This window comes from Mustela nigripes, chromosome 5 (assembly GCF_022355385.1).
Source record: "Mustela nigripes isolate SB6536 chromosome 5, MUSNIG.SB6536, whole genome shotgun sequence".
Lineage (NCBI taxonomy): Eukaryota > Metazoa > Chordata > Mammalia > Carnivora > Mustelidae > Mustela > Mustela nigripes.
Genome location: NC_081561.1, coordinates 59054636 through 59080748, shown reverse-complemented (window position 1 = coordinate 59080748; position 26113 = coordinate 59054636).

Here is a 26113-nt window from a genome sequence, read left to right as displayed (position 1 = left end):
GGAAGGCAAGGAGAAGTCTAACAGCTAAAGTGGGGGAAAGTGTGTCTGTCCAGACCTGCCCAGTAGGATGCTTCTGGATATAAGAAAGAGAAAAATTAATGCAAACTGACTACAACAATAGGAAGTTTACTATATGAACTAACAAGAGTCGAGAATCAGGGGATTCAGGTAGGGTATGATCAGGGTGATAACTCTGTTTTCCTGTAATTCTGTCTCTCTGCCCTCTTCTTTCTTTTCCTTAGGCTGACTTCTTTGTGGCTAAAAGGTGGCTGCCACCAGCATCTCTGTCACTTGCTTCTTTGGTCATGTCCAGGGAGAAAGTGAGGGGATGTTTTTGCCCTTTGGTCTGAACTGGTCAACTTAAGCCACCACATGGATTAATAGCAGTCACGAGGCTGACATCCTGGGATGATGAGTCTACACTAGAGTTCTGAACTCAACAAAAGCAAGGAGATTTAAGTCACCCTGTTGGGATCAGGTTCCCCTGAGACACAGGTCTTACAGAGTGGGGGGCAGACTTTGCAAGGAAGGCAAGGGAGGGTTAGAAATAAAAGCAGTTCAGCAACCAACAGTGTTCCCAGCCAGAAATGCAGGAGCCCTGTTTTAGCAGAGCTCTGCTATGGGCTGAGAAACCATCACTCTGTTCTTTCTGTCTCAAAGAGCCTTTTGGGGACAAGAAAAATAACAGGAAAATAAAATTGTGAAATAAGTATCAGAAGTATATCAATATATAGTATACAATGTAAAGTATAAAATATATGTATATGAGTGCTATTCCTACTGGAACCACGAACTTCACAGATGAACAACCTTATGGCTCAGTTTCCTCTCCTGTAAAATGGACACAATAATACTGCCTTATCATCCTTTGCAAAGTGTACCTAAGTTTCAAGTATTAATTCCAGTGCTCTAAGAGATCTGTTCGGTGGACCATATTGGGGCTTGATTTCCCCCAGAGTGGAATAGTGACAACCCAGCCCCCTGGTAGTCTCTCCCTGTTACCCCATCCACCCCAGTCCTGGCTGGTCTTGGCAACATTCCCTCTGGAAAGCATAAAAAACAAACTTCCCCAGAGTTGTCAGTCACTGCCCTGCTTACCACACTGGCGACAGGCCCTCCTCCTCGATCAAAAGTTTGATGCTATCTGATCGCAAGTGGGAGTCCACCTCTTTCTAGTAACCTAGGCATGGCTGGTCAGAGCCAGTCCCAGGGATTAAGGCTCACTGTGCGCCTGTGGGTGTGGACAGGGACGGGGATGGAGCCTGCTGGCTGGGCCCCACATACAGCGACACTGGAGACAGGGATTGAAGAGGGGTATTCCAGGGAAGTAAGGAGCGGGGTCTGTTGTGGGGTCCCTGAAGACACAGGTGGTCTTCCATGCTCAGACTACGACCCTCTGCCACCGCTGTCATAGGTGGTTCAAGTCTCATGGAGAGCTGAAGTCACAGGAGCAAAGGCTGTGGCGCCTAGTCTTAGGGCAGCCCCTGGGAAATTGGATTGGATCCTTCCTGCGCGCCCAGCCTTGATTTTCATGGAACAGAAGCCAGCATTTCTCAACCCCCATATGTCAGCAGATCAGGATGCTTCTCTGTGCCTCTCCCTCTTCCTCCAGGTCGTATCTTCTCACAGGAGACAGACACTGAAAAGCGGATCACAAGCGTAAGTAGACACGTAGGCATGCACGCACACATGCACGCATGCGTGCACAGACATGCACGGAGGTGCACGCATGCTCACACAGACAAGCACGGACATGCACGGATGCGCACATTCCCTCCATGGCCTCTCCGTCCTCTTCTGTTCTCTTAGGCCACTGTAATTGAGAGATTGTATTCCACCTTTGGGCATGGAGGGCAGGCGCAGGAAAGACCCTTCCTTACTGAGAGAAACTGCCTGTGGGAACATCTCAAAGGAAGAGCGGCGGGGCCCTGACCGCCTCAGGCCCCTGAGGGGTGCAGTCTCCGCAGCCCTCATGTGGTGATTTGAGGGGAGGAGCCGCTCGCATAGCTTTCCGGGTTTCCCACAGTGCCTTGCGCAAACAGCGACTGCCTCAGTGGCCCCACAGGGGCTTGTGCTCCAGGACAAGCTGAGATTTCACGGAGGGGAGTCTCGGGCCCAGAAAGGAGCTTCCTCCAGCTGCACTGCCGGTCTCCAGGGGAACCCAGTCCAGGGCCCTCACTCCACAGGCTGTGTTGGGCAGCTGAAGCCTGAGGGAGGGACTGCCTTTCCAGAAACACGTGGGAGCTCCCCTAGGAGCTTGTAAGTTGTGAAACGCCTGGCGAAGTCCGGGAGGCTTCGAGGCCCACCTCTGCTCACCACAAGATGGCAACAGAGCTTTGTGCCAGCTCTAGCGTTGGGGTGGTGTCCAGCACTCTCTGAGGACTGGACCTCTCATTTCTAACCCCGATGGTCTGAGTATTCCTTCAGTATCTTCAGGGCAGGCTGAGAATTTGTTGTTTTATTGCCTTGAACTCCGTTGTGGCTGGCATCCTTTGACGAGCTCTGATCCCCGTCCCTTTCAGCCCTTCTGTAAGCTCTGTGGCAGTGTGGGGGGCAGGACACAGTTCTACTCACAGGACTCTAAGGCTAGTGGGAAGACCAGTCAAAGGTTGAAAACCCATTAAACAATACGCAAATATGCATCATTTAGTGCCGTGTGTAGTGCTGAATTTACATTTTTTCATTCTAGGAGAAATGTTTCAAGTGGCTCTTCCACCTGGAAGCAATGATGTTTGAATCATGCACCCACTTTCCAGTAGTGCCGGCAGACTCCCTTTTGCCTCTGTGCTCCTTACTGCTCCTTCCCATGGGGCTGGAGCAGTGTCTGGCTGCAGTGGGTCTACTGGGGTGGCTGCTCTGGAGGAGGTTGGGAGGCTGGTGTGGGAGAGTGGGGAGCTCACAACACCCCCACCCGGGATCCTGTTCATGCTCCCTTCACTACGAGGGGACTCTCATGAGGTAGCCAACCGGGATGTCTGTGGAGGAGCTCATTCCTGACATGCTGGTTAAATAGTGGTTTTTAACACTCCCGCTGGGTCCTGGAAAGCTGGGATGCCAAGCGAGGAAAGAACAAAACACAGCAAGAAGCTGTGCCTTTCAGCTCTGCCCTGGATAAAGGTGCATGGAGTGAATGCTAGGAGGGCAGAAATGTGTCTACTTTATGCAAGAATGGGGTGAGTAAATGAATGAATGGCGAAATGGAAGTCAAGGTGAGGAGAGGCAAACTCTTTACCACAGGCCTCTGGCAGCCTGACTGTGCTGCCACCGTTCCTGAGCATTGACGATGGCCTTGTGGTCCCCAAAAAGCTGTTCGTGGATCCCTAAAAAGTCAGTTCTTTAACAAAAGGAAATAGCTATAAAACAGCAAACTTATTCTCTGCTTTGTGCTGCCTCTGCTCAGTTGGGGGTGAAAGTTGGGGGTGAAAGCTTGGCTTACTTATGTAAAAATGAACATCTCTACCCATCGCAGGCATGGTTAGAGACTGTCTGCTTGCTGCCTGAAAGATAGACTTGGGGGCAACTCTGTGGTCAAGGGCAAACATCAAACATATGTATTTTTTTAATGTTATGTTAGTCACTATACAGTACATCATTATCAAACATGTTTTTTATTAAGTACCAAAATAATATATTTGTGTATATATCTTTGATCATCATTATTCACCAATTCCATATTTGTGAATTTGTCTGCTCATGAACATTTATTTGTAGTCCACAAATCAATATAGCTGGTGCTTTCACAGCCATTTGTGGACATGGGCAGGGGGGCAAAAATTTGGGATCACCCAAAGGGCATATTCCCCCTCAAGGTCAATGCTTGTTTCAGCTCTCGGACTATAAACAAGAATCCTTGTCCCGATCTATTTAGCACCATGTTTTGCTTTTTTTGTTGTTGGTGGTGATTTTATTGTTTAAAATGTCCCCCAGGTGTAGTGCTGAAAAGCTGTGTGTGTGCCTAAGCCAAAGAAGGCTGTGCTGTGCCTTGCAGAAAAAGTACTTGTGTTAGATGAGATTCACTGGGTATGAGTTGTGGGGCTGTTGGCTGTGAGGCCAATGTTATGAATCAATGATACATATTAAATGAGGTGTCTTTAAACAGAAACACATATAAACCAAGTCTAGATATCGATGGCTTGATGAAAATATGACCAAAGGCTCAAAGGAACCTAACTTTGTGTTTCCGCTAGAAGCAATTACATCACTGTAATTCAGTGATGGTGGTGACTTTATAGAACATAACTGCTGCAAATAACAAGAATATGCCTTATATGGATATATACATATATTCAGTAAAAAATTAAATACAGAATGAGTAATAAATCGTATAATCTCTCTTTATCCATCCTTCTTTCTCCAGTCCTGCTCCTCTTGCTTAGGGTCAGCAAACTTTGCCTGTCAAAGGCCAGATAATAGTTTTGGTTCTGTGAACCATATGGTCTCTGCGACCATTCTATCAAGAAAGAAGCCACAAGAGATACATAAATGAGTGGGCGTGGCTATGTTCCGATCAAATTTTATTTGTAAACACTGAAATTTGAATTTTCTCTAATTTTCATGCATCCCCAAATATTACTCTTCTTTTGATTTTATTTCAACCATTTAAAAATGTAAAAAACATTCTTAGCTTGGAGGCATGACAAACACAGACAGGAGGTTGTTTTGGCTTATGGGATTCAGTTTGCCAAAGCCTGACATAGATTATATGTTGGAGGTCTCTTCCTTAATACATGAGATCTACCTCATTGTTTTAATGGCTGCTCAGTATTCTGTTACATGAATTTACCTCAACTTATAGAACTATTTCTTTATTGATGGACTTGAAGATTATTCCCAATATAATAATATACATATCATAGAATATCCTTGTACATAAATCATGCACACGCATGAATATTTCTAGGGAGTAGATTTCTAGAACTGGAATTGCTGGGTCAAAGGATTCAAGGCTATGTGCGCTTTGAATGTTGATGCATTCTGACAAGGCAAATGAATAATGAGGGAGGATTTCTGGGGCAGGCTGGGACCTTTTTTCTCAGTCTACTCTCTGTCCATAGAGCTGGGGTGCCTTGGAAAAAGGAAGCAGTCCTTACTGTGTCCCAGATACTCCTAAATACCACTCAAAGAAGTCCCTCTCACATATTGCTCCATGGTTCCCTCATCACAGAGCAAAGCCAGAAGAGCAGCCACAGCATCTAGTCTGATGGAGATGAGTTAGAAGAATGGAAATGGGCCTGCTTTGCTAAATTGGGATCTGAGGAGTCCTTGGTGGGAGAAGTCACGGGGCCCACTCTCAGGGTTGAGCAGCCCGGAGGAGCCTGCTTCCAGGGCTGCACCAACTGTCAGCCTCCTGGGGAGGGTGGTGGTGGTGGTGGTGTTTGCTACAGGACCCTGGAAGGCAGAGGAAGACCGTATCAGGAATTCTTGCCCAGGTTCAAGAGTAAGGTGAGGTCCCAAGTGGCAAGAAAGCTCAGCCAGCGAAGCTGAGGAGATGGGAAGTAAAGTAGGATGTCAGGACCGAGGCTGGGGACCAAGGGAGGACGTTGTAAGCCATGCCCAACAGGGCTTCAGCTGAACACAAGACAGAGGGCAGACAGTCATGAATGGATCATGACGGAAAGCACACAATACAGGGATAACCCCCTGAGATCGTCACCTGTGTGATGGCAAGGAAATTCGGCAATAAATACATAGGACACCAGAGCAAGAGATCTCTTTTGACTGTGTATGGGATGAAGGGACCAGAGCATCAGAGATGGAGAACGGAAACTTCCAGGAAGGAGATCATCAATAGTACTGAGTCATCCAACTAATGTATGAAGGTACAAGGAGCCAAAAAGTGCACTGGGCTCTGCGAACACAGGAGTGAATGAGATGTGATCCCCGGTGTCTGGGCCTCTCGTGGAGTGGGAGCAGCTGGGCATGGGAACCAGAGGCTCCACAGACAAGGGGAGGGGCTGGGGAAGCAGATAATATAAGGGCAAGCTCTCTGGGAGGAAGTGGAACAGATGTGTGGAGAAAGCCTTGTCTTTCTTTCTTTCTTTCTTTTTTTTTTTTTTTTTTGATAGACTCTTCTAGACCAGTGTTTAGTTCACAACAAAACTGAAAGGAAGGTACAGAGGTTTTCCATAGATCCCCAGCCCCACACACGCACAGCCTCTTCAATCTTCCTGCACCAGAGGGACACGGTGGTTACAATGAATGAAGCTGCATTGACACATCAAGTAGCACCCAGAGACCTGAGTTCACATGAGTGGGGTCACTTTCAGTGTTGTGCCTTCTACAGGTTTTGACAAATGTGCAATGACACATTTCTGCCATTACAGTGTGCCATGCATGATAGCATGGCTGCCCTGAAACCCCTCTGTGCTCCATCTGTTCAGCCCTCTCCTCCCTGCAACCCCTGACAACCACTGATCTTCTTTTTCTTCTCCTTTTTTTTTTTTTTAAAGATTATTTATTTATTTATTTGTCAGAGATCACAAGTAGGCAGACAGGCAGGCAGAGAGAGAGAGAATGAGAGAGGACGAAGCAGGCTCTCTGCTGAGCAGAGAGCCCGATGCGGGGCTCGATCCCAGGACCCTGAGATCATGACTTGAGCTGAAGGCAGAGGCTTAACCCACTGAGCCACCCAGGTGCCCCCAGCATGATCATTTTAAGTAGGAAATAAAATCACCAAAGGACCATCTTAGATGAATAAAAGTATCATATTACCTGCCTTGCCTTGGTCTTAAATGAGGAGGCATAATAAGTTGTTAGGTTACTAAAGAATATACAAAAACAAAATAAAAATTTGGAACTTTTAACGAATCCCATTACCATCAAGGTTGCAAGGTTAAGATATTGTCTTTTATTGCAGCACACTACTGCTGTTAAAGTTACAACACTTTCAAAGGCAGTTGTGTAGCTGGCCAATTAACTACTGTGGGAAATTGACCTTTCACCAGTTATGCTGAGAATTAATATTATGACATATAATTTTGTCCAAAAGAATATCAGAACCACTGATCTTTTTACTGACTCTACCGTTTTGCCTTTTCCAGAATGTCATAACAGTTGGAATCTTACAGTCTGTGGCCTTTTCCAGATTGGTTTCCTTCACTTAGTAACATGCAGTTAGGTTTCCTCCCTATCTTTTCATGGCTTGATAGGTCATTTTTATTTCATTTATTTTATTTTATTCTTAAAAGATTATTTATTTATTTATATCCAAAGATTTATTTATTTATTTATTTATTTATATGAGGGAGAGAGAGTGCCAGCGAGAGAGCATGAGCAGGAGAAGGGGCAGAGGGAGAGGGAAAAGCAGACTCCTCACTGAGCGGGGAGCCCGACCATGGACATGGGGCTCCATCCCAGGACCCTGTGATTATGACCTGAGCCAAAGGCAGATGCTTAACCGACTGAGCCACCCAGGCATCCCTTGATATCTCATTTTTAAAGTCCTGAGTAATATTTTCCATTGTCTGGATGTATCACAATTTATTCATTCATCTCTTGAAGGACATCTTGCTTGCTTCCAAGTTTTAACAATTATGAATAAAGTTGCTGTAAGTAGCTTTTTCAGTGTGTTTTGTGTGTGGACATAAGTGTTCAAGTCCTTTGGAGAGAGAAAAAGGTTTTATCAGGAGCTGCACCTGAAAGGATCACTGTCTCTTGGCCACTGGGATGAGGGGGATGGGAAAGCCCTACAGGCCAAGGAGACAGTGTGAGCCAAGGCATGGGAGGCAGGCAGCTGGGCGCCTGTGACCAGCATGCATAACGGAGTGCAGGGTTACGGGGAACTCTGTCGTTAGAGGTGCAGGTGGGCCACAGGCCATGGAAGGCCTTGTTTAACCAGTAAGGGATTTGGACTCTATCTTTACCCCATGAGGAGGCATTGAAGGATTCAGGGTAACCAACAGTCCTGGCTTGCCTGGGGTCTTTCTCGCAACAGTGAAATCCTGCATCCCAGAAACTGCCCCCATCCTGGGCAGACTAGGATAGCTGGTCACCCTAGTTTTGAGCAGGAGAGTGACATGGTCAGATCTGCTTTGAAAAATATTCATACCCTTTTTGTTGTAAGAATAATTTCAGATTCAGAGAAAAATTGTCGAGATCATAGAGTGAGTGCAGTATACCCTTCACCCAGCTTCCCTTGGTGCGAATATCTTTACATACATATGGTAACATTTGTCGACACTGCGAGATTAACATTGATACATTACTATTCACTGGATTTAAGACTCTCTTTGGATTTCCGCAGGTTTCCTACTCATATCCTTTCTCTGTCCCAGGGTCTATCTGGGACCCCACATTTAGCAGCTTTGTGTTCAGAAAGCTAGACCATGGCTGTGGTATGCAGAGTGGACTGGAGAGGCAGGGTCTGGAGCCCAGGGGATCTGAGGGAGCCCGGTGGCAGGTGCTGAGGTCAGGAATTCCAGCTGTGGCAGGTGGAGGGGGTGGCTAGGTCCTTGAAGTTTAATGGCGTAGACTCAGTGGGACTTGGGATTCACATTTGCTAAAGAATCCCTCTAAGAGAGGGAAGTGGAATGGTACTAGGTATTGCTTGCTCCTACAATTACCCAGTCGCCTACGCAGCAGGGAATCAGGGAGCACCTACCAGGAACTGGTCACTGATGTCCTCTGGACACATGGCTGTGGGTTCCACCTGCCACACTCCCACATCTCCAGCTCCAGCCTGGCTTTCCCATTTCACAGCGTCCCCCTCTCCTGACTTCCGCTGTCTGTGTGTGCTAAACCCGAACCCTTCTTAAAAGAAAAAGTCCGACTGAAAGAATTTTCACAGCCTGTCCTTATTGCTGCCAAGAATATATATTACCAATTTTTCAGTGGAAGCTCAAACGTCCCTTTGTAATAACCTGGTCTCTGAGCACTAAGTTTGAGGGTCATACAAGCTGGGACTATGCCTCTGGGACCAATGCTGCCCAGTGAGAGGTATGTGCGTGTTGGGGGAAGGGGAGGCAGGCATGAGGTGGTGATGGCGTTTGAGACCCAGGGGATCTGGGTACATACTGCCTTGGGTCACAGCCCAGGGTTAAAAAAATCTGGAGAAATCCTGGTTGGCATGTTTCTACTCCAGATGGAAGAGAAATAGGACAAACTGCAAAAGGTGCCAAAACCAACACACAAGAAGCCCCCGCTGCCAGCAAATTCGAGGTATGTTGGCACACGCAGCAGAAGAGAAATGTATTCACTCTGTTGGAAAGGGGAAGACAAGAAGACGGACGGCTGTTGAGAGAAAGCAGGTGCTCCTTGCCAACTGCAAAACTCCAGCTCAGGGAAGAACGGCGGCTTCCAAACGACCAAGCAGGATTGGAGCAAGCCAGGGGAAAGGGGCGCAGACAGCCAGGCGACAGGCATCTGGAGAAGCAGGGCTCATGGCTCGTCAGCCTGGCTCCCCCTGAGCAATGCCCTGGGCCACTCAGCCTGCCTTTCCGCACCAGCGGGAAGCATCCCATCCCCACATTCTTTCTTGCCCTGGTCCTGGTTCTTGCCCTGGTCCCTCCCTCAGACTGCTCCCTCCTCCATCTTCTGCTTATTCACACTCTTCCCATCTTTGGCGGGGGGTGGGGGGCAGTTGTCACCTCGGGGCACATCTCCGCACACTCTCCCTACGTCCGCCGTGAGTCCCGCATGAGAAATTCTGCGTCATGAAGGGTGATGCTAGGAAGCTCACATCTCCAGCTCCCGTGGGGTGTTCTGTATGTGAAGTGTTTGCAGAAGACGTGGTTGGAGGCAGCACACCCACCGGAGGAACAACAAGGGAGTCACAGAGACTTGATTCCCGAGGTTATAGAAGGGGTGGAGCTTCTGGCTTCCAGTACAGAGGATCCTATGTGCCTAGTGGCTATGGGGTGTTCTCTAGGAAACTCCTTTGTGTGGTTGGGCCCTTTATGGTTAATGGCTTCAGAGTCTGGCTCTCCTGGACATTTGTGTACTCTCCAATAGTCTTGACTAAACTCCCTTCCCCGTGCCTTGAATGAACAAGAATGGGTTCTGTTGTTTGCAACTAAGAATTGAAACTAGGTGATGGGGATTAAGGAAGGCATGTGATGTGATGAGCACTGGGTGTTACATGCAACTAATGAATCATGGGACACTACATCAAAAACCAAAGATGTACTACTCTATGTTGGCTAATTGAATTTAAATAATAAAAAAGAAGAATTGTGACTGTCACACTATCTATCTTAGTCGTCTGAGGCTGCTCTAAGAGGATGCTATCAGCTGAGTGGCTTAACCAACAGGTCCTTACTTCTTAGTTCTGGAGGCTGGGAAGTCTAAGAGCGGGTGCCTGTAGGTCCAGTCTTGGGAAGCACCCTCATCCTGGTTTGCAGATGACCATCTTCTTATATCCTCCCCGGGGGAGAGAGATCACCTCTGTTCTTACCAGAGTACCAATGCCATTTGTGATGGTTCCATCCCCATGACATAATCACCTGCCAGCGACCTCACCTCCTAACACCATGACAATGGGGATTAGGCTTCAACATACAACTTTGTGGTGCACACAAGCATTCAGTCCATAGCATTGTCTTTCAAGAGCAGCTGAAGAAATGACTTCTCTACCACCCTCTCTGGGCCCTTGGATTCTGTGCCTGTCTTTATTGCATCACCCCCTTTAGCCCTGAATTGCCGGTCGTCCTCTAGCATTTGCCGTGGTGGGGTCTGCTTCTTCACTGAGTTGGAAACATCAGTAGGCAGTGAGCCTACCTTTCTTTCTTTTTTTTGTCTTGCTTGCTGCATCCCACAGCTGGAAAAGGATAGGGAGCATTTTGGCCAAGCCCATTTTCCACATAAGGTGGTGCTCATGTCAGAGGCTGGTCATGTGACCACCCAAGTACTGGAGGGGGCAGGAACAGGAGGCCCATGTCACCTCCCACCATGTGGGCTGTTTATGTGGCAGATGCATCAGGGCAACAGTGAATTTAAATAGGGCCTTCTGAGGAGTTCAAAAGGCTTCACCAGGGTGCCTGGATGGCTCAGTTGGTTGAGCGGCTGCCTTTGGCTTGGGCCATGATCCTGGAGTCCCCGGATGGAGTCCCACATCAGACTCCATGCTCACTGGGGGGTAGGTTTCTCCCTCTGACCTCCCCCCTCTCAGGCTCGTTCTGTCTCATTCTCTCTCTCTCCTCAAATAAATAAATAAATAAAATATTAAAAAAAAAAAAAAAAAACGCCTTCACCAACCTCCAGCTTGTATCATTTATACTTCTGGGAAGTCCACAGATAGAAGGAAGGCTTTTCTATTTACAGGAGGTGACACTGGGGTCGCGAGGAGCTGAAGTGACTTGCCCAGGATCAGCATCCAAGTTTGAAGCCTCAAGCTCCTTGGATTCAAGAGTCTGTTTTCAGAAAAACCATAGCACATGGTTCTGGTAATGGAACCACTTCCCAAAATGTATTTGGGGCTGCCCCTTGACTGACGCTGAGTCTTCAGGGGTTCCTTGGAGGGGAGGGGATGGAAAGTGCCTGGATGAGGTATCTATTGCTCTTAACATTTTGACCCAAATCGTAGTGGCTTAAAATGATACAGGTCATTTATTATCTCTCACAGTTTCTGTGCATCAGGAATGTGGGAGGGGCTCAGCTGGGCGGTTATGTCTCCGTGCCCCCCATAATGTGGCCATCATGGGATGTCTGTGACCAGGGTCCTCTTGAAGGCTCCTCACTGACCTGTCTGGTACTGGGCTGGAAAACTGGAATGACAGGTAGCTCTCTATTTCTCTGTCTCTTTGTGGTCTCTCCAGTAAGGTGGCCTCAGGGTAGCTCAGCGCTTCCAAAGTGTGTGTCTTGAGAGAGAAGCAGGCTTAGTCTCAGAAGCCATGCAACATCACCTCCACCACGCTTCGTGCTTCAGTGAGTTAGAAGTGGGTCATTGAGCTGGCTGTGTTCAAACAGAGCAGAACTGGGCATCGCCTCTTCACAGGAAGAATGTAAAGAATTTGCACACATGTTAAAAAATGCCCCAGGTTATATGGCTAATGGCTTAGCATCACCAGGATTGGAAGAAGACCTCCAATAACTCATTGTCTTCTTAACAACCAACACTCAAATATTAAGGAAGAGCCAGTTTAGGGGGTCTGATTTGGGGGGTTTTCCTCAGGATGCTACCTCATTTTTAAGCTGTTGTAAATCCTTGGGGAAATGAGATACCTGAGAGTAGCTAAACAAAGAAACAAGAAGACAGACAAACCCACCCTTACTGAATCACTACTAGTAATAATTCATGACGCCCCTTCTGTTTGCACAATACTTGGTCCAGATCCACACTGAATGACTTGTCGAAGATCAAGTAACAGGTGAGATCAGAAGCAGAAGCAGAACCCAGGTGTCCATATTCTTGTTTTCCCTCTGCTCCGCCTCATTGGCAGAACTCCCTGGATAACCTGTCTACCACTTTAGGAGAATATTCTCATTTCATCTCTCCTCAAAGTAGCAGCGACTATATCCATTACTGACTCGTGGACAGGCTAACTACGGGGCAGCGTGGCTCTGGCTGTCACTGGGCAGGGCAAGGCTTTGCACAGTTAGCCAAAGTGCAGAGGACTATGGGGATAGTCCCTGATCTCACAGACCCAGAAACTGACACGGGCAGGTGGGTGGGATATTGCTTGGGCTCTTTGACAACTCATGACAAGGCTGCCATTTACGTCCAGGTCTCTCTCTCTCTTTTTTTTTTTTTTTTTGGATTATTTATTTATTTATTTGGCAGACAGAGATCACAAGCAGGCAGAGAGGCAGGCAGAGAGAGAGGAAGGGAAGCAGGCTCTCTGGTGAGCAGAGAGCCCGACATGGGGCTCGATCCCAGGACCCTGGGATCAGGACCCGAGCTGAAGGCAGAGGCTTTAACCCACTAAGCCACCCAGGCGCCCCAACGTCCAGGTCTCTTAATGTAAAATCAAGTTTGTTCCCAAACCCCAACCTTGGGTTCCTGTGTGTTTCTGAAATGAAAAGAAAACTGGTTTTGAAAAAGTTGCTTGGGATTAATTACCCATTGGTGTGCTCCTTACAGATACCCAGATACTTCAGGAAGCTTACCGATTTAATGTGCAATTATCAAGGACTCTGTTTACCCATCATTGTGCTGGGATGTCACTCAATGTAAAATCTCGGTGATTATTTACCAAGTTTACAGGGGTGGTTCCTGGCATCAAATAACTTTATGAGCCAAACCCCCACAGGACACGCTATTTAACCAAGTATCGATCACCTAGACAACACAAAAATGTATGAATTCACAGAAATTGCACCTTAACCCGTACTTTCTAGGAAAAACAAATAATTAATAGTAGTGTGATTTTATTAAAAAAAAACACACATACATATGACGGCAGAGAACTTAAGCACTATTGGAAAATCTGAGATGTGTGGCAGCCTTCTAATTAAAAAGATTATTTCCTGCAAACTCAGATGGAATAACCTTCCCCTGCTTCTATTTTTTTTCCATAAAACAAACTCTCTGCGAGCAATGTGAAATTTATTATGAGAGGGAACATGCTCACTTTCCAAACATCCCAGTCAGTCTGAGGAAACAAGGCAGCGGTGACTTGGAAGGCACCTTCCTTTACACACAACCCCTCGGCAGGCTTGGACTGCAGGGGGCATGTCCGGTGAATCAGAGAAATGCCGATTGAAATCACCTACTGGGTCTCCCGCTCCCACCACCAGACTAATCCAAATTCCAGCTTTGTCTTTTGTATGTCCTCCACGACTTTTCCCAGCCAAGGCTTCAATGACTCAAGTTCCACCATGTTCCCTGGAGGGGCGATACTACAGCCAAATAGAACGAATTCACCATTTGGAATTTTTCCCCTTTTATTGGCTCTAATTTTTCCTTCCCTTGTTTTCCTACTGTCATGTTCTTGCTGGATCCCTTTGGACCACCCACGGTGCCTGCTCTTCAAACGTGTGGACTGGAATTTCCCATCGTTATTTGCTCTATGACACATTTTTGAATTGTCAGCAGTCATGGCTGTGGCACTGGGGTCCCGTCTCTTAGATTCGGACACGCTGTGGGTCTAGCCTCTGGGCTAACCACACTGTTGATTCTCTCTTTTGTACACATACAAGCATCACCTCTTTGTGCCAGGGTCCCATCATCCCTGCGCTCAACCTCCTGAGTCAAATTTAGCACAAGGCAGCAAGAAAATCCAGGATGTGGCAAAAGAGGGAAAGTATCTTTGAGACCCAGAAGAAGGTTAGCCTGGCCCAGATGAGGATCCCTGTCAAATAGAAATCTAAAGAAAATGAAACTCTAACCCACTTTCCTTTCTGCCTTAGGCATTTTTACTCTTTCTTATGACATTCTTACTACTTTTTTTTTTTTTTTTTTTTTTTTTTTTTTTTTTTACAGAGAGAGATCACAAGTAGGCAGAGAGGCAGGCAGAGAGAGAGAGAGAGAGGAGGAAGCAGGCTCCCTGCTGAGCAGAGAGCCCTATGTGGGACTCGATCCCAGGACCCTGAGATCATGACCTGAGCCGAAAGCAGTGGCTTACCCCACTGAGCCACCCAGGCGCCCCATTCTTACTACTTTAATGTGAATTTCTACAGTTTCCAAAACCCTTTTTCAAAGCGTTAAGCCAAAAGCAGCCGTGTCTGATTACAGGCAAATAGAATCCTTTGGCTGTTTAATTCAGTCATAATATGGGAATACCAGAAATAAGTTTGATAATAATAATAACCATTATTGATAAGTGTACCCAAACAGAGACCTTCTCCTTACAGTCCACGAGGTGGCACAGAGCCCATCTTTTGGGTGAGAAAACAGAGGCATAGAGATTTTAATTAACTTGTGTCAGTCACAGGCCTGGAATCGGAGCTCGGAGGAGTAGGATCACAGACCCACTTTCCATACTGCCTTCCACTTGCCAAACGTACTCATCTTGGAATTACTGAGGAGGAGGCAAAGGTAGAGGGGGTGGGAACCGGACACACACACCCTCCATTTGGCAACAAAGGCTTCTGCCTGCTGTTCCTCATCCCATGTAGAACATGATGAGTCAGACCCATTTGCAGTTCCCAGTGACAGCTGTTATGTCCCTATCCACTCTTCTGTGTGTCACTCCCACCGATGTCATGGCGCAGCCTCAGCCAGGTCTAAGTTATCAGATATAGATGGTCATGGGTGATTAGGACCTTGCTTGAGGGCAAGGCATTGAGGCCCAGGAGAGGCTATTGCACAACAATGTCCTTCTGTGGTTTGCTTTTACTTTTGAAAGTCTCCTCACAGCTGACAGTGATGCCCAAGGTTCCAACCATTGCCAAGGCAGATATGCGAAACACCAGGGGAACCAGAGGATCTGTGTCAGTTACCCAGAGACACCTGCCTCCTTCCCTTACCCCACGGGATCAACAGCAAGAGCTCCAATCCCAGTGCTGCCACTTAATTTCTTTTAGAACTGTTCTCTGTGCCTTGATTCTCTAATCCATATAATGGGCACATACTATCTCTTCTCTCCCTTTCTCAGAAGGATATTGCTCCCAAATGTCAAAGCAGAACTATCCTGCTGTTCTTGTTACTTCATCCACAAACAAGGAATGTGTTCCATTGACCTTGACCAGGAGGACAGGCATAGCTCAGTGCTTCTCATATGCCTCATCTCTGAGCATCCAAATTCCATCTTTTCTATGGTCATGACTCAGCTCAAATTCTGAATCCATGGCTTGGCGTCAGTCAAAAGTTTCTGGGTTATTCTCAAAAGTTTCTGTGATACCTTCAGATTGCTTCTGCTCCATTTCCTCTTCCCTCAGCTTTTGAAACTCAGATTAGACAGCTCTTGGACCCTTTCGTTCTATCCTGTATGACTTTTAATCTATTTTATATTTTCTACCTTTTTAGCTCTCAGGGCTACATCCTGGATAATTTCTCCAGTTCTAGCCTTCAATTCCCAAAGTATCTCTTTCCGTGGTATGTGGCTTCTATCAAATGTATCCACTGAGTTTTTAAATTTCTGTTTTATTTCCTTATTTTCTAGAAGTTCTGTTTTATTCCTTTACAACCCTGCTTATCCTCTACTCATATTTTAAAGATCCTTTTCCGTTCATTGATTCTGCTGTCATTTCTGCTGGCTCTTACTCTTGGTGCCTTGTTTCCTTAGATCTGTGGGGATTTCCAGCTGTGAGCTTCTCATTTTTCTTAGAAATTGCTGGAAATTCTTCAAGGCCTTGGGAAAGGTGAATTCTTTCAGAGAATTTTTGCTTCTTTGGGTCCCTGTTAAGTCCTCTAGTCTGGGATCACTTTAATCTTCCTGTCTGGTTTTTTCAGATGACCCATGTAGACTGAATTTAGGCTATAAACACACAAGATGTCAAGCTTACAATTCTTAGGAGAGATATTCCCCTCTTGTCTCCAGTGCCAAGATTCAAAGTAAGCAATTTTCCTTGCAAATGTTACTGGCTCCCCAAATCTGGGAAGGAGGGTTGGCTTTATTTTCAGTCCTTCCTTACACTGAGGGTGTGACCCTTGGAGGTTCTAATTTTATGGGACATCTCCTGTGGGACTGTGCACCTTGGACAGACCTGGGTTCGGTCTGCTGCCCACAAACCCTCATAAGGCTCCAAACATGTCCATTCTCAAGTTCACAAGATCCAGAAAATTCCTTGAAGGAATTCTTTCAAATGCCGGCTTGAGTTCTCTTCTCACTTGAGTTCTGCTTTCATTTATTTTTTTGGCCGGTATATTCCCTAATTTTCTTGCTAACTCATGGAAGTATTTAAAGATGATAAAAATATTTCCCTTGCATTTTTAGTTGTTTTGAGCAGGCTGGCAGGTGTGGACATCTAGTTTACCACATTGCTAGAAGCAGACACCTCAGTTTAAATCCTAACTTTTCCACAGCCTCTGCAGCTGACAGAGATTCTTCCTTCTTAGAGCCTCAACACAATGTAACCAAGTCAGTCATTCAGCATTGGAGACATTTTGATGGCTCCCCATCAAAAACCGGGAGCCCATCAGAGCTTGGATTCTTTCCACTTTCTAGCTCATTGGCAACTCAGAGCTGACCAGCTCTGAGCGATGGTAGGCCTCTCGCTCTCCTTTTTGTTTCCTGTGTGCTATATTTTACAATCCCCTGCCCCTGTGGTTCCTCCCTGTTTGCTTTCCTCTTAAGTGAGTGACCAACACAATGACTGTCGGCAGGCTAACATCAACCCCTCTACTCTATTTGGGTCTCAATGAAATATGAGCCTGAGGAGAGCAGAAGCTCATTTTTCTTAACTGCAGGGAACAGTCTCGGGTAGTATATTTAGATACTCACACGATTATAACACAGATCAGTGTGGAGACCTCTGCGTTAAGGTACAATGGATGTTTCAAGTTGTAAATGCAAAGAAAGAATAGTTACTTTGACAAATACTAGTCTATGTGACATGAATCACTGTCTATGTAAAAAGTTGTCATTGAATTAGGAAAATGTAATAGCCTTGCCTAAGATCTTTTCAAGATGGTTAACATTTATTCATTAAAAAAAAAATCCATCACGCAGCTACTACAGGCCAGACCCTATGTGAGACACAGCGTCCAGTGGTGAGCGAGACAGGCAAGGTCTTCACATTTGTAGGGTACTCAGAGCATGGGAGTTGGGGCATAAGGCTGGACCTGGATGGTTGGGCAGGTGGTGAGGTGGAGTGCACTGTAGCTGAGCCATCAGCAAGAGAAGTGGGCAGCTAATGCTTTCTCAGAAACCTACATCAAGGGGCACCTGGGTGGTTCAGTGGGTTAAAGCCTCTGCCTTCGGCTCAGATCACGATCCCAAGGTCCTGGAATTGAGCCCTGTGTTGTTGGGCTCTCTGCTCCGTAGGGAGCCTGCTTCCCCCTCTCTCTCTCTGCCTGCCTCTCTGCCTACTTGTGATCTGTCTGTCAAATAAATAAATACAATCTTAAAAAAAAAAAAAAGAAAAGAAAGAAACCTACACCAAGCTCCACGCCCAGACAGGTTGGATGGCCCGTGAAGAGATTGTCTGGTTGGTTGGTTGGTTTGTCTCATTTTTTATTTTTTTAGATTTTATTTATTTATTTGATAGGGTAGAGTGGTGAGCACAAGCAGGCGAAGAATCCAAATCCCATCCTTTCTATGGGAGCCCAATGTGGGGATCATGACCCGAGCCAAAGGCAGATGCTTAATGGACTGAATCACCTGGGTGCCCCATGTCTGTTTTTCTTTTAAAGCTCCCAGGTGATTCTAATGACTAGCCAAAATGGGAAACTACTGCTCTAATCAATAATTTGGGATGGAATTTCCAAAAAGGTGTTCTCAGGCTGGGTCACACAGTGCAGAGGTCTTGGTCCACCCATCACTCCCTGCTGCGCAGGTGTAGGAGGCAGGCAGGGTGCCAGGGCCTGTCCCTACCCTGACAAGCAGCCTCGTCTGTCTGCTGCTTGGGCCATACGAACATGCTACTTCCCATGTGTGCCATTATGTGGGAGATCCTGAATTGGAATATCTGCACCATAGGATTTGGAGGGAATTGGCAGTGTGATTTAGTTAAAAAAAAAAAAAAAATCAAGGATTCAGGGTCAGATAAACTGAGGTTCGTATCCCGGCTTGGCCACGGACTTACCGTGTGAGCCTCAACAAGTTATTCAGCCTCTTTTGACTTCACTTTTCACATGTGTAAAGTGGAAATACCAACTACTTTTCCTGGTTCTTATGTGGATTAGACATAATGCCTGTAAAGCACTTAGACTGGAGTCAGTTCCTACAGGCAGGTGTTTAATAAGTAGTGACCATGATCATTGATGCGGTTACCATTGTTAGAGAGTTCTGCCCAAATAGCCCCCAGGCCCAGAGCCAAAAAATTAAGACAGAAAGAGAAAAAGATGGAATTGAGCAGAAACATGGGATATGGTCCCGTAAGGTCTCAGTCTTAGATTGTCTCATGTGTCTCTCTTGAGGGCCTTTGTGGGTTCCAAGACTGATGCAGCAACATCCAATCAACCCCACTGGGAAGTGTTGGTGGAGACATTTCTGCCCACACCTGTTGCTCCCTGCTCTTCCTGGGGCCTCCAAGACTCCTGCATGTTCCTGTTTCCAAGACACTGGAGGAATCTCTGGGCTGAGTCTGGGCCTGTCCTAGAGTCACCTTGGGTCTTCCAGGCCAGGCTTCTCGGGGTCAGGAGAGAATGCACGAGAAACTGGGCAGGAGCTGCAGACCTTGAACAGGGCTTGCTTCTCCTCCCCCGAACATGACAGAAGGAAAGAGACACAGCACAGCCCCTGCTCCAGGCCTACTGACAGACTGAGCCTCAGGGTGACTTCCTGAGGAATGACAGCAGAGGGCCTGCAGACTTCCCCGGCAAGCAGGTCTCCCACCCTGACGCTGACCCAAGTGTCCTCAGGGTGACGATAGCCTGAAAAGTCGAGGTGAGCGTGAACACCAGGACTCCTGGCCTGAGCATGAAGGGACTAGATTGTTGTGTCCCAAGAGAGCGATGTCTGCAGAAGGACTCTCTCCCATCACAATCAGATTGGTTTCAGTGCAGCCCATTGAGAAAGTTATTCATGGGTTGTTTTTGTCCTTCTTCCATCTTTCATGTCCCTCCAATCTCCAAGACCCTCAGTTATCCTCCTGATACATCCTTTACCTATCCCTTGGTCTGCTGCTTAATCTGTAATGGGAGGAAGACCACCCCTATGCAGATGCTAATGCACACCCCATTAATCGCCCAGCTGGGACTCCAGTCCACACTGATGGACCCTGCGACCATGTTCTACCCAGGCCAGACCTTTCTCTTCAAAAAGACGGTCAGATCCTTGAGGGCAGAGACTGTGTCGCCCGTATCCTGTGCAGTTCTGGGACAGTCTCCTGTTGGAAACAGAATCAGCCACAGATATTTCCTACTAGCCTGCTCTTGGCAGGATGCCAAGACGACATTCGGCCCTTCCCACCTTCACTGAAACCCAAGACTCCTCCTGCCCCTTCTCACAATAAGATTTTTGCTGGGCAGAGGAAGCCCCTTGGGCTGGGGGTGACCAGATTGGGTTCCTTCTGTGGAGCACTACTCAAGAAAGGGAGCCTTACCTGGCGGAGTTAAGCTCAACTCTCCACGACCCCCGCCCCCCACCCCCACACTCAGAAGCATCTTCCTATTTCCATGTCAGCACCTTGGTGGTTTCCAGGAGCTGATCTATGGACAGTGTGTTTGCATCATGGCCTCTTCCTGGCCTTTCTCATCCCTCCTCGTCTTCCTCTTTGATGGGCTGAGTCCCAGGATCCACATATGGTTCATTTTGGTATTTAAAAAAAATTTCCTGGCCGGAGGGTTCTGGCTTCCAGGAAGGCTCTCCCATAGCGTGTGGGAGTCGGAAGCTGACCCAGGGGGCCTGGCTGTGGTCAGGCTGTCTGCACTCCCTCCTCCTGGAGGCTGTTTCTCTTTGACTCACCTCTTCTTCCATTGTGACTTATCCTTGCCTTGACCAGCCAGATCACATGGGTAGAAGTCCTGGAGAAGCCCACGGCTTCCATTTGGCTGGAATGGATCCTCAAGAGGACTTGGATGTGACCTTGGCTAAGATTCCCTCCATACCAGGTCTGTCCCCTCACCTACCCAAACCTGAGGGTTGGATGAGGTCCGAGCTTCCATGTTGGGTTTGTAAACCATTTTGCCTTCTGATAAGTATTGAAATTCCATGACTTCTGCCATCAAAGGATACTCTGAATGGCTTCACTTAAGAATGATACTTATCTTACATTCTTTTAACTCTGTAGGTAGGGTCTATCTAGGCACCAGGACCACTACCCAAGAAGATTTTGGAGAGCTGGTCTTTCTGTCCCCTAATTTGTGAAAACAATAGATAATGTTTCATTCTTCCAGTAAGATATCTAATGAGTATGGGTGAAAGGACAGCTGCCCCTTCCTCCCCCTGGAGCCCAGCTTCCTGGAGAAACACTCAGAAGGAGGCCAGGGGAATGGAAGGGAACTGGGAAATGTGACTCTGGGCAGAGAAGAGCTCCATAAGAGAAGCTTATGCCTCCAGGAGGTATGCTGGCAGAGGCCAGCTTGATGGTGAAAAATCTGGCTGTCCCAGGAGGTCAGCTCATAGGCTCTGAGGCCTGTTAGCCTCTTTTCCCCGCTCCCATTCTGGGACTAATAGGGTCAGAATGAGCAGAGGAGGGCCTGAGCCTCGTGTCGTGTGGGAGGCCAAGAGAAGAAAGAGGCGTCCGGGACCCTGGGTGAGAGAGCTAAAGGCTAATGGCAGCAGGAAGCCGCAGAGGGAGAAAAGAGGGCCTCCCATAGCCCTGTGGACTCCTGGGAAAGAGGATAAGGCTCAAGCTTGATGTCAGGACTTGGGTACGTTTGGGACTCCCTGCTCAAGCTTACTAACAGGAACAAGGCTGATACACACCTACTTTACGTCAGAGTTTGTGATTATATCTTCTCACAACACATTTTGTTCTCTATCCCTCACACGGGGGATTTTAGCATGCCCGTGTCCACCTTCCCCCATACTACACAAAGTCTATAGTCCCAACAGTCTTCGTTCAACTACCTTAGAGAAAGTCCTGGGTCTCCACAGCGTCATTCTTTCAACCACATCACAGTCTTGCTCTCCCCAAGATACATGCATCTAGGTCTCCTTGTCTGCCTCCTTCACCCTAGAAGTACACCCCCAACCCCCACCTTCTGCATGGGAAGCAGCCTTTGACACAATCACATGGCCTCTGTTCTTTCTGCTTCTCATGAGCCATGGCCTTTGTGCAGACCAAACAAACCCAAGACCCCAAGCTGGCTCTGTAACTCATGGTTCACCTTCCTGTTGATGCCCAGGATCCACAATCAGCACCCACCCGCCCCCTCCCCCACCTCCCCAGTCCAGGGTGCCTCCACTGAGGAAAATGAACCGAGTATTTGAGCAACAAAATAAATAACATGGTATTGAATTATAAACCAAACTCTAAAATAAATATCCATGAGTCCATACTTGTCTAAATAAATGACCGAATAAATAAATCCAAGAAGGAGAAGAGACAAATATTCCTACAGAAAGACTCCAAATTATATGTAGGTACTCGGTCCTCTGGGAGGAGGAGCTCAGGCTCTCCCCTCCAGGGGTCAGGACTACACATGGCAACTTGCTTCCAGGGAGTAGGGCATGGAATGGGGCAGCACTTGACCATGGAGAAACCTTGGCCAGGTGATCAAAGTTGGCCACTAGTGATGGCTCGTGTTGGCAGCACATGCCCCCAGCATGGCACATGGAGGATTTGACCTTTGTGGATTCCTTCCAAGCCCAGAGCCCCAGTCTAGCCATGTGAAAATGTCAGACTCGAATTAAGCGGCATTTTGCAAAATACCTGGCCAGCACCCTTCACAAGTGTGAAGGTCATAGAACAAAGGACTGAGGGACTGTCACAGCCAGGAGGAGTCTACGGAGACAGGAGGACTAAGTAAATGTGCTTCAGTCTCTTGGCTGGCATCTTGGAACAGAATAAAGGACTTTAGGGAAAAAAATATCTGGTGAAATCTCCATGAAGTCTGGAGTTTAGTTAATCTGAATGAACCAGTGTTTCTTGGTCTTGACCATCGTCCCATGGAAATGTAAGATGATAACATTTGGGGAAACACGCTGGGTGGGGGGTGTAAGGGAACACTCTGGACTGTTTTGTAACTTTTTTGGGTGAATCTGTAATTATTCCAAAAGAAAAAGCTTCTTTAAAAAGAGGAGGTGGGCTAAACCAGAGCGTTCTTTCTTTGTATCTCTTTGTTTTAATTCACAGTTAATATATAAGTACAATCTCCTTATACAGAATTCTTACAGGCAGAAGCTTACAAAACAAAACCTGAAAGTCTCTGTTCTGGCCCCTATCGCAGCCTTCGATTGCCCTCTCCCAGCCCATAGTGTCAAGTGATGGCTCAAGACTGGGAACTGCTTTACAGCCCCTGCCCAAATCTACTCTCTCCACTGAGCCATCGAACTTAATCTCCCTAGCAATCCATTGAGTCAGGCCCTGCCAGTCCTGCTTTAAAGACAGAGAAACTGAGGCACATGGAAATGAAAGTTGCTGGGCCAGGGTAGGGGAATGGCTGGAGCCAGGTAAGCCAGTACCAAGCCAGTACCAGCACCCACGCTGCAGCCGCTTAGAAAGGTGACGTCACTCCCACTGTTCGCACACAACCCTCATATGCGCGCACACACACGCACACCCCTGTTTGTTGGGACTAACACCCATGCTGTTGGAAACTTACTTTTTTATTCTACACAAACTCAGTGTGGCTTCTGAGTCAGTTGTAGGCCTATCACCCCCTTCCCTAATTGCTCTGTGCTGCTGGTTTTCTATCGGGGCAGTTTTGTCCCTGGGGGGCATCTGGCAAAGTCTGCAGACATTGCAAGTTGTTGCAAATAGACGTGGTGCTGCTGGCCAATAGTGGGTGGAGGCCAGGGAGGCTGCTAAATATCCTGCATTACCTAAGACAGCCCCCAAATTATAATTACTCTGGCCCAGAATTGTCTGGCCCCAAATATCCAGGGTACTGAGTTTGACAAACCGGGCTGTATGGCTTTCTGTGGCAAAGCCAGAAGATCCTCAGGGGCCCCCAGCTCCCATATGCCTGATGGATGGAACTGCTGTCCAGTCCGGCACTTCCCAGCTCTCTCTGTTCGCTCCTGGACCATCCCTTCCTGCCTGGGGTCCCCCCTCGGCTCTCCTCACAGAACGGGGACATGTCCCCAAACCACACTGTGTGGCTGCTCCCGCGAGACACCTCACTTTTTCCTCCATGGAATTGCCCGCTCTGACAGAGCAGTAACGGGGTCCATGGGGCCCTGCGCTCAATGTCTAGAAGGGAAGGTCAGACAATTGTGTCTCTCCCGTTCCCAGGGAAGTCTAACTCTTCAAGGCAATATCTCATCCCACGACCTCCTAGCCCCGACCATACAGTAGAACTAGCTGGGAGCTCTAAGTCAATACTAATGTTCGAGCCCCTTCCCAGATGCCAGCTGAATCACAGGGTCTTGGATGGTCCCCCCACATCTGCATTTTTGAAAAGTTTCCTCGGCGATTCTAATGCACAGCCCAGGAAGAGAGCCCCTGGGCTGGCGAGGGAGCCCTGGGGACTGACTTATCACCAACATCTGAGCCGGCTTCTTACAGTCCTTAAGATAACGCCTGGTGATAAATTCGTGTCAAAGAAGGGGTCACGTCAAGTTTCTGTTCTCTAATCCAGGGCTTTGCAAACAGTTTTGTGCCCATGAATCACCTGGGATCGGGTAAAGGGCAGCCTTGGATTCTGTAGGTCTGGGGTACGTTTCTAGCAAGTTCCCAGGGATGCTGATGCCACTAATCCAAGGACCACACTTGAAGTAGTGAGGCTTCACATGTAGTTTCAGCAGCTAGGGGTCTTCAGGCTGCCCCTCTCCCTCCCAGATTTAGGCTCTGAAATCTTTGCTTGTTCCTGGGTCAATCACCCAGTTGCCCTTTCAGAAAACTCCGGTGGAATGGAGACAAAAACTCTGAGGAGGAGTGGCAAATGTTTACTGGGAGTTAGAAAATAAAAGCAAGGAGAAAGTGGGAATGTGGCAACTTCCAAAGCTTAAAAAAACAAAAACAAAAACAAACAAAAAGCCCCAACCCACACTCAGAGCAACTCCACCAGAAACGTCGGGCCTCTTCTTGCTTTAACAGTCCTGACCAGCGTCCATTAGAATGTCAGCTAAGATCCATCAGGAGTGCAATTTCCTCCCGCAGACCAGGGACCTTGCTTTTTGCTGTTCTAGCTGCACTCTGTTCTCCATCAGTGGGATTTACGCATATGGAACCGAGTGTGGAATTGGGCCCATTACATTTAACTTCCTATATCTGACATATTTAATACCTACTTTTCAAATAAATGAAATCCCTGTTTAGTGCTGGCTGGGAAAGGATTAGCTGGCTGAGGGGTTTCTCAGGGGCAGTTCTGTCTGTATGAGGTGGTTCTGTCGGACCCAGCAGCCTCTTGAAGAGTGTACCCAGGGTCTCCCAGAAATTGGGGGACAGAGTTATAAAATAATGAAACAACATTTGTAAGAGATATGCAAATGTGTTTTTTACAAGTCTCTCTAAAAGAAGAGCTGCTTTATGTCAGAATTACAATCACTTACACTTATAAATGCATGCCTCAGAATTGGGATGAGACAAGCCTCCAAAAGGCACCAGATCTATGCACCTACTTTTATTGTGTGCCATTCCAGAGAGGTTCACGGGTCCTGAGTTTGTGAAGTGTGATAGTGGGGTCACAAGTTGGCCCAGTTTTGACTGATTTTTCGGTGCCCACGAATGTTCTGAGCTGACCATGAGTGACTTAGGTCAGGGGACTGGGAAGTGGGCAGCCGAGGCTAGAGGTCAGCACCCACCTACACTCCGCCCTTACCAACTGGCTGCCTGGCCAGCATCAAGGGCGTCGAGGCTGACATACCACAGGGGATCTGGGCTGGGCCCCTGCTGGTGCTCCAGAAACTGGAGCTTCTGGAGAGAAGAGTAAGGCAGCCCCATTCTCTGCCCACGCCCCCTCCCCAGCAAAGACCCCGTGGTAAGAGTTCATTTGCATGGGATCTCTTGGTTAGGGGCTGATGGGGAAAGTGGCATGTGTACCAGTCAAGGGTGATCCAAGTGGAGAGAAAAATAAGAGAATGAAGGGGATGTTGTGTTTTTCCTAGTCTTGATGGAGAGAAGATGAGAAGCTCTGTTCCAGACCTGTTCTGGAAGCGTGCAGGGTCCAAGCACTGCTGCTTTTCAACACGGGGACAGGATGGTGGGGGCAGGGTCAGCCATTCTCTCCTTTCATTTATAAAACCCGACCTTCCTGCCAGTTTTCATCCTGCTGTTGCAGAAAGTATGTTAAGGCACAGACTGTCTTTACACCCAGCCTTGGGGTTTGAGGTCCTAGAAGGGGCCCAGTGGGCGTGTGGACTGGCTGGTGTGCCGGCAGGGGGCACTGTGTTTGCCCAGTTCTGTTCTTGGCTTTCTAGTATTCCCTTTCAGCCACTGACCTCAGCCCGGCACAGAAGAGGTCCCAAGAGAACACGGAGAAAATCCACAAAGAGAACCTGGAGAAAAATCCATCCTTGTAGATGTTGCTGCTATAAATGTCCTCAAGGCTCAGGTCAAGTTCAGGGATCCGCCCACTTGTCATCCA